Source organism: Ictidomys tridecemlineatus, chromosome 13, assembly GCF_052094955.1.
Source record: "Ictidomys tridecemlineatus isolate mIctTri1 chromosome 13, mIctTri1.hap1, whole genome shotgun sequence".
In the NCBI taxonomy this organism is placed as follows: Eukaryota; Metazoa; Chordata; class Mammalia; order Rodentia; family Sciuridae; genus Ictidomys; species Ictidomys tridecemlineatus.
In genome coordinates, this window is record NC_135489.1 from 3,461,939 (window position 1) to 3,467,938 (window position 6,000).

The window sequence follows — 6,000 nt, forward strand, 5'->3', positions numbered from 1 at the left end:
CTCACACTTTCCCAAACAAACCAGCATTTGACATTCACACAGATAAAAGCACAGAGCGGGTGCAAACCTGCCTCCCAACTAAGTGGTTCTCATGTGGCTGAGTTCTACACCATCATTGCCCCCTCCCCGCAAAAAAATCAACAAGGAGAACCTATTCCTGAAAAATGTGCGGCCTTGAGGTGTCCCCACTCTTCATCTAAATAGCGTAAGTGAAACCACCGCCAGGTGAGTCTCAGGTTAAGTGCCACGTGCTCTGGGCATGGTGCATTCCAGTCAACCCACCTCGGCTTCCCAAGCCTGGCCCCACCAGGAGACGTGGGTATCTGCTGTCAACCAGGACTGCTGCCGATGAGCTGCCTCTGGTGCTGAGCTGTGTGGCAACTTGTGGGGTTCCACAGGACATGCTCAGGTCGCGGGGCAAGAGAACAAAAATACGCACCAACTCATGGCCAGACCCTCACAACACAAATGTGCACCATCGGCATACACAGAAGCCACCTGTCCACCATCCCTGTGAGCACATGGTGCCACTCACCAAGGGCCAGGCCTGGCTTGTACATGGTAGATGGCCAAAGAAGCTTGTTGAAGTTAAAATTTTTATTTTTTAAAAAAACTATAGGAAAGTTTCTAATCTATTGTCCCATGATTGAAAACCAGCATAGACCCAGGAGGCATTTCCCAAGCCTACGCACCAGCCAGTGTCCACGTGTGCACCCAAGAAGTCCCTGTGCCATGTCTGGTCTTTGTAGGCTTCAACATCAAAACAGCAGAAAGGCCCTGAAGTTGTGGACTTCACCTGACTTCCGACTTGATAAGTAAAGATAAACCCAAGTTTGCCAAAAGCAAATTATCTGGGCAGAACAAGCTTTTTTAAAAAAGTAATGTTTTTAACAACAGAGCTGTTGCGTCACATTCGTCACCTCCTCCAATCTGGGGTGCTGCGTGGTGGGTTCCATGAACGCCGTGTTGTGGGAATAGGAATAGCGCCTTTGAAATTCTCTCCATATAAACCTTTCATCTTCAATGAAGCAAACTGAGGCTTGGGAGAGGGAGGAAAAAACAGAGATTGAACAAAGACCCCGGCCTGCACCCCACATCCGCTGTGCCCCATTTACCACACCGCACTCCAGAATCGATAACCAGTCAACCCTCGGATGTAAACCCCAGCAATTAGCAGGCAGGCTCCAAATCAAGTCAGAATGTTTAAAACAGCCAGGAAAGCCAACGGCTTCCTAGATGGCCATAAATAAGAGCATGGGGAAGTCATAGGCTGAAACACCGGCCGATGTTGAAACTTCTCCCTTCCTCCAGCTGAAATATAATTTTTCTTTAGTCCATAAAAAATTCAGATAGTGTGCAGAATGTTTATATATTACCAAGGTCTCTCTTTAAAAGGTTTATACTTTTACTTTATGACCTGTCCTTGATTTGACACTTCCGCTCATCAGAAAGGGATTTTAAAATAATCCTGAAGGTGAGGAATAGACATCTGTCAGGGACTAGCTGGGTTTCACGATGCGAAATTTAAGAAGAGAAAGAAATCCTGTTAAGCTCTCTTTAGTCACCAATAGACATCAAAGGTAATAATTAAAGAAGACAGACGTCATAAAACATAAATTTATGTCTCTTTTAATAATGCACAAGCACCGTAGTGTGTAAAACATCTATTAGGTTGAAAGAACATGAAAACGTTCCAATAAGAAGAATCTATGTTTTGTTTTGGGGTATTTTCCCTTCCTTGAAAAAAAAAAAAAAGTGAGGATCTTTTTTTTTTTTTTTTTTTTACAAGTTTTAACCGAAGTCTTTCAAAACCTTTGCCATCTGTGGGTACATGAACTATGAATGACCCCGGATGATTTGCACTCTGCTCAGAATCCCTTAGAAAGCACGGGAAAAAGTACCATTAAGAGTGACTGATGACTGTCAGTCATGGTTGACCTCATCCAGGCTTTGGTGTCTGCCTCAGTAATAAGCTGTCCTTTATTAGTACCAACACTCCATAAAGGGGGTGTGTTTAGTCACAGGGTAGTGGCCTTCTAATGCCCATTGCTTCTCTCTGAAAGATTGATTAGTGCTCATTTTTACTGCCTTTCCTGCACATGCAGGGCCAGTGCTGCAGAGAATCGGGCCTGCAAACCACGAACTGGAGCGAGGAGGTGGGAAAGGGACGCTGAGAAAGAAGTCGGAGGGTGGGGAAGTGGGGACAATTTTTTCTTTAAAGGAATCTGCCTTTCAGAAAAAAACCTCGCCACAGCACCATATGTATATTCAATTCCAGGGCTTGCAAAGGCAGGCCAGGAGAGCAAGCATGTGTGTCGCAGGGAAATGGAACCGAGGCACCTCTCAAGGCTTGGCTTGTCTTAAAAACAGAGGGGACCCTGGCCTGCAACTCCCTCCCTCCACGACTGCAGTCATGAGCAAGTCAGCGAGAAGACCGCCTGCAGAATTAGGCCTCGCAACAGCCTGACATCAAAACACAGAGATGTAATTACTACCCATTAAAACTGAACATGTGTGAAACTAAAAAAAATCTTCCCTCTACGAGCACATAAAAACCCAGCTACCGCTTTTGTATTAAACTAGTAAATTATTTTTAAGAAGCAATTGCTATAGAAACAAACAAATTTATATATACATATACGTGAGTGTATGTACACACACACACACACACACACACACACACACAATGTCTGTGGATCCCTAAATCCCTGTACCGCCTCCACTTGCATTGAGATAACTGAGTGCTTTGGACTCCCAAGAGGAAGAGCAGGGAATCGATGTTATTATCTTCCTCGTCACCCTCACCCCATCATGAGATATCAGGTACTGCAGAACTGGGGGGGCGGCAGAGCCTGCTACATAATACTCTGAGCAGGTGCTCCACGGAACAAATGAAGAGAATGTGTCCCATGTGGGGCTCCTCCATTCCAAATATGTCTATAAACAAATTTAGCTCACAGGGTGATTAATTTGCAGAACCCCTCTGAGAATAAGCCAGACTCTCTGCAGTCTAATGCCTTCAGCCAGTTACTCCCAGAAATTTAGCCAAACAGCACAACAAGATTCTACTTTCAGAAAATCGCTGGAGAACCTTGGGTCCAGGTACCCTGGTACACAGACACCCACCAGATTCACGTGTCTCCACAAAAATAAAAAAGGTAGGGAGCAGCTGGGAGAGCCTGGAGCGCTGGGTTGAGTCACAGCCTACCTAGAGAAGACGGTAACCCTCATCTCCACATCTCAGAAGAGCAGAGGGAAGGAGACCCAGGCGGCCGGGGGATCTCAGCACTGACCTGGGCTCCAGAGGGGCAGGCGCTGGGCCGTGGGGCCCTCACCCAGCTTCCCCAGCTCAGTGCAGGATGAGAAGGGGGAAGGGAGGGGGAGCATCCTCCTGAATGTCCGGGAGCTTCCCAGGCACTGATTGCCCAGTAATGAAGTGGGGTCAGGGGACAAGCTCACAGAGACCTCCGCCTGCCTGACCTCACCTAGGTACAAGACTGTGTTTCCTTCCTCTAAAAAGATTCTGATTGTAGATGTTAAGCTGACAGATACTACAAGTTCGATACCTGCTGGAAAAAGTCAGGAAACTTCGCTACTGCAAAGAGGAAGCAGGGTGAGGTAGTGCCCCCTCACCCGCCACACAAGCTGCACAGCCACAAAGTAGACCTCACCCACTGCTCCCCCAGCCCCCAAGTGCTGGTTCCGATGAGGTTATTGTGTTTCATATACGATGCACTGAACACTGACTACAGGAATGACCTCCTGGCGGGCAGGAAGGTCTAGCAGACGCACTTCCTACCACCTTTACAGTCATAGCAGATTCCTCCCTTTTAAAATTGTTAAGGAATATATATACACACACATTATTAGATCTATAAAATGTATATGTATGTAGGTATAGTGTGTGTGTTTGTGTGCGTGCATATACACATACACGTATGCATGCACACACACACACACACACACACACACACACACACACATTCATTATCTAAGTTTGGGCTGCTCAAGAGATTTACATCCAGCAGAGCAATGCTCAGGTGTTGTTTATGGTCATATTATTTGCCCATATTTGGCTTTTCTCCATGCCAGTTCTTTCCCAGGTAACAATAAAGCATAGCAGGAAAAGAGAGGCATGTTTTACAGTTATTCTCATGTAGCTAAGAACTGCAGCAGGGCCGGCTCTTACAGAGTATTACACAGTTTACTGCATTAATAATAGGATGCCCCACTGCTGTGACACATTCTGTACTTGAAATAAATATTAGTCACAATTCTTGCGTTTTAAATCCATATATTTTAAAGCTGAGCTGTAACAATGACACAGGCATGGGATGACTCGCCAATAAGGCATATTAACCACTTTGAAAAGAGCCTTCACTTCCGTGAGGCGTTCATTGGTATGTCGAACCATTTCTTGCTATGAATCTTGCAGCTGGCTTTTAAAAATAGTAAAATGTAATAAATACAGGTTTCTGAAAAGTTCACATTCCCAAGTCAGAGTGTGTACTGACCTTCACCGCTGATTTAATTTATTTCATCATATGATCTTGCTGAAGATGCACTTTACGTCTAACTAAAAACTGAGGATATTTTTTTACAACCAAATTTTCCTAAAACTTGGTTCAGTCCCTGGCCATCCCTCTCTCCTGTCTACCCACCCCTTCCAGCAGCTTCAGAGGACTGATAGGCGTGGACGCACTTGACCTATATTTACCATATACTAATTTTCTCCAGAAAGGAGCTGTAGCAAACACCTTTTAAAACCGCAGCCAGCAAGCTGAGGCAGACATGCCTGGATTTCAAATCGAAAAGGCACCTCAGATCCTGGATGTGGAGGGAGCCGCCGGCCCTGCTGGGAGCAGAAGCCCAGGCAGGACGGGCCCTGCGACAGAGAGCTTGCAGGGATTCTACTTGGCTGTCTTCCTGCAGATAGCTCCCTGATCACAAGAATAAGGGGGCCCTGCCTCAGACTTTGCAGAGGAAATAAGAAATGGGAAAATCTACAACAAAGTAATTGATCCTTGACTTTTTTCCTCCTAAAACGGAAGACAAATTCTTGCTCATGTTGGCGCAAAATTTCAGAAAGGCACAATGGACGTAGGGAAAAAAAAAATGTCTATCATCTAAGAAAACTGCCGACTGCTGCAGCATGTGGTGGTGAGCAACAAAAGCAAGCCCAGGAAGGAGAAGCTGGGCCAGGAAAAGGTGGAGGAGAGGCTCAGCCCCGGGCCTCCCCAGGACGGGTGGCGGGGGGCACCCAAGGTGAGCCTCCACCTTCCTGTTCAGTCACTTCCACTGAGGAACAATGGGATCTAGAAACAATTTACGGCTGATTAAAATAAAATCCAATCCAGATATTCCCAGGCCAGAAAACCTAGGCAGGTATCTCCATAGAGGAAGTACAGAAGTTCAAGAATCCCTTCAGGAATGACCCTCGGGCTCCTCGCCTGAGGATGACCATTAGCAATGGGAACTGGGGGCCCTTCACTCCACTTCTCCGAGAGCAGCACCACTGGGCTCTCCTGAACCCGTAAATTTAACAGCGTGTTTCTCCAGTGAACTTAAAATGTAGCAGAGGGTTGGTTCAGGTTGCTTATCCACACTCAGTGTGCTATTTCTATGTCTGCTAAGAAAATAAGCACACAAAAAAACTAATTCTCTAGGTCACTGTCAGCCATCACTTGAGCCACACAGAGCCCAGCGTTGGGACTGCGGGGAGGACCCTCCTGCAAGTGCACGTTCCCATGCTTCTAGGAGCTTCTCTGTAGACAATACTAACCACTGGATTTTAAAAGGTAACAAAACTCTCCTTTGTGCGGTCTGCACACAAAAATATGTGCAGCACCTCACTCCTGACAGTGCCGAGGATTTTAAATTTCAGGATGGGCTGCAGGAACAATCGGAAGGCCTGGTCCCTCCACAAACCCTGGGCTTTGCCCTCTCCAGGAACGGCTGCGCCATATCTACAGGTATGCGAGCAGCACCTCTCCACGCGCC

General features: G+C 46.5%; 1 protein-coding gene and 1 long non-coding RNA gene across 2 annotated transcripts in view; both read right to left on the minus strand.

The window, feature by feature from the left end:
- Nucleotides 1–6,000, minus strand: part of LOC120885287 (uncharacterized) — a 99,295-nt gene that overhangs the window by 84,932 nt on the left and 8,363 nt on the right. The gene's annotated exons all lie outside the window — the stretch shown is intronic.
- Nucleotides 1–6,000, minus strand: part of Tshz1 (teashirt zinc finger homeobox 1) — a 72,383-nt gene that overhangs the window by 58,637 nt on the left and 7,746 nt on the right. The gene's annotated exons all lie outside the window — the stretch shown is intronic.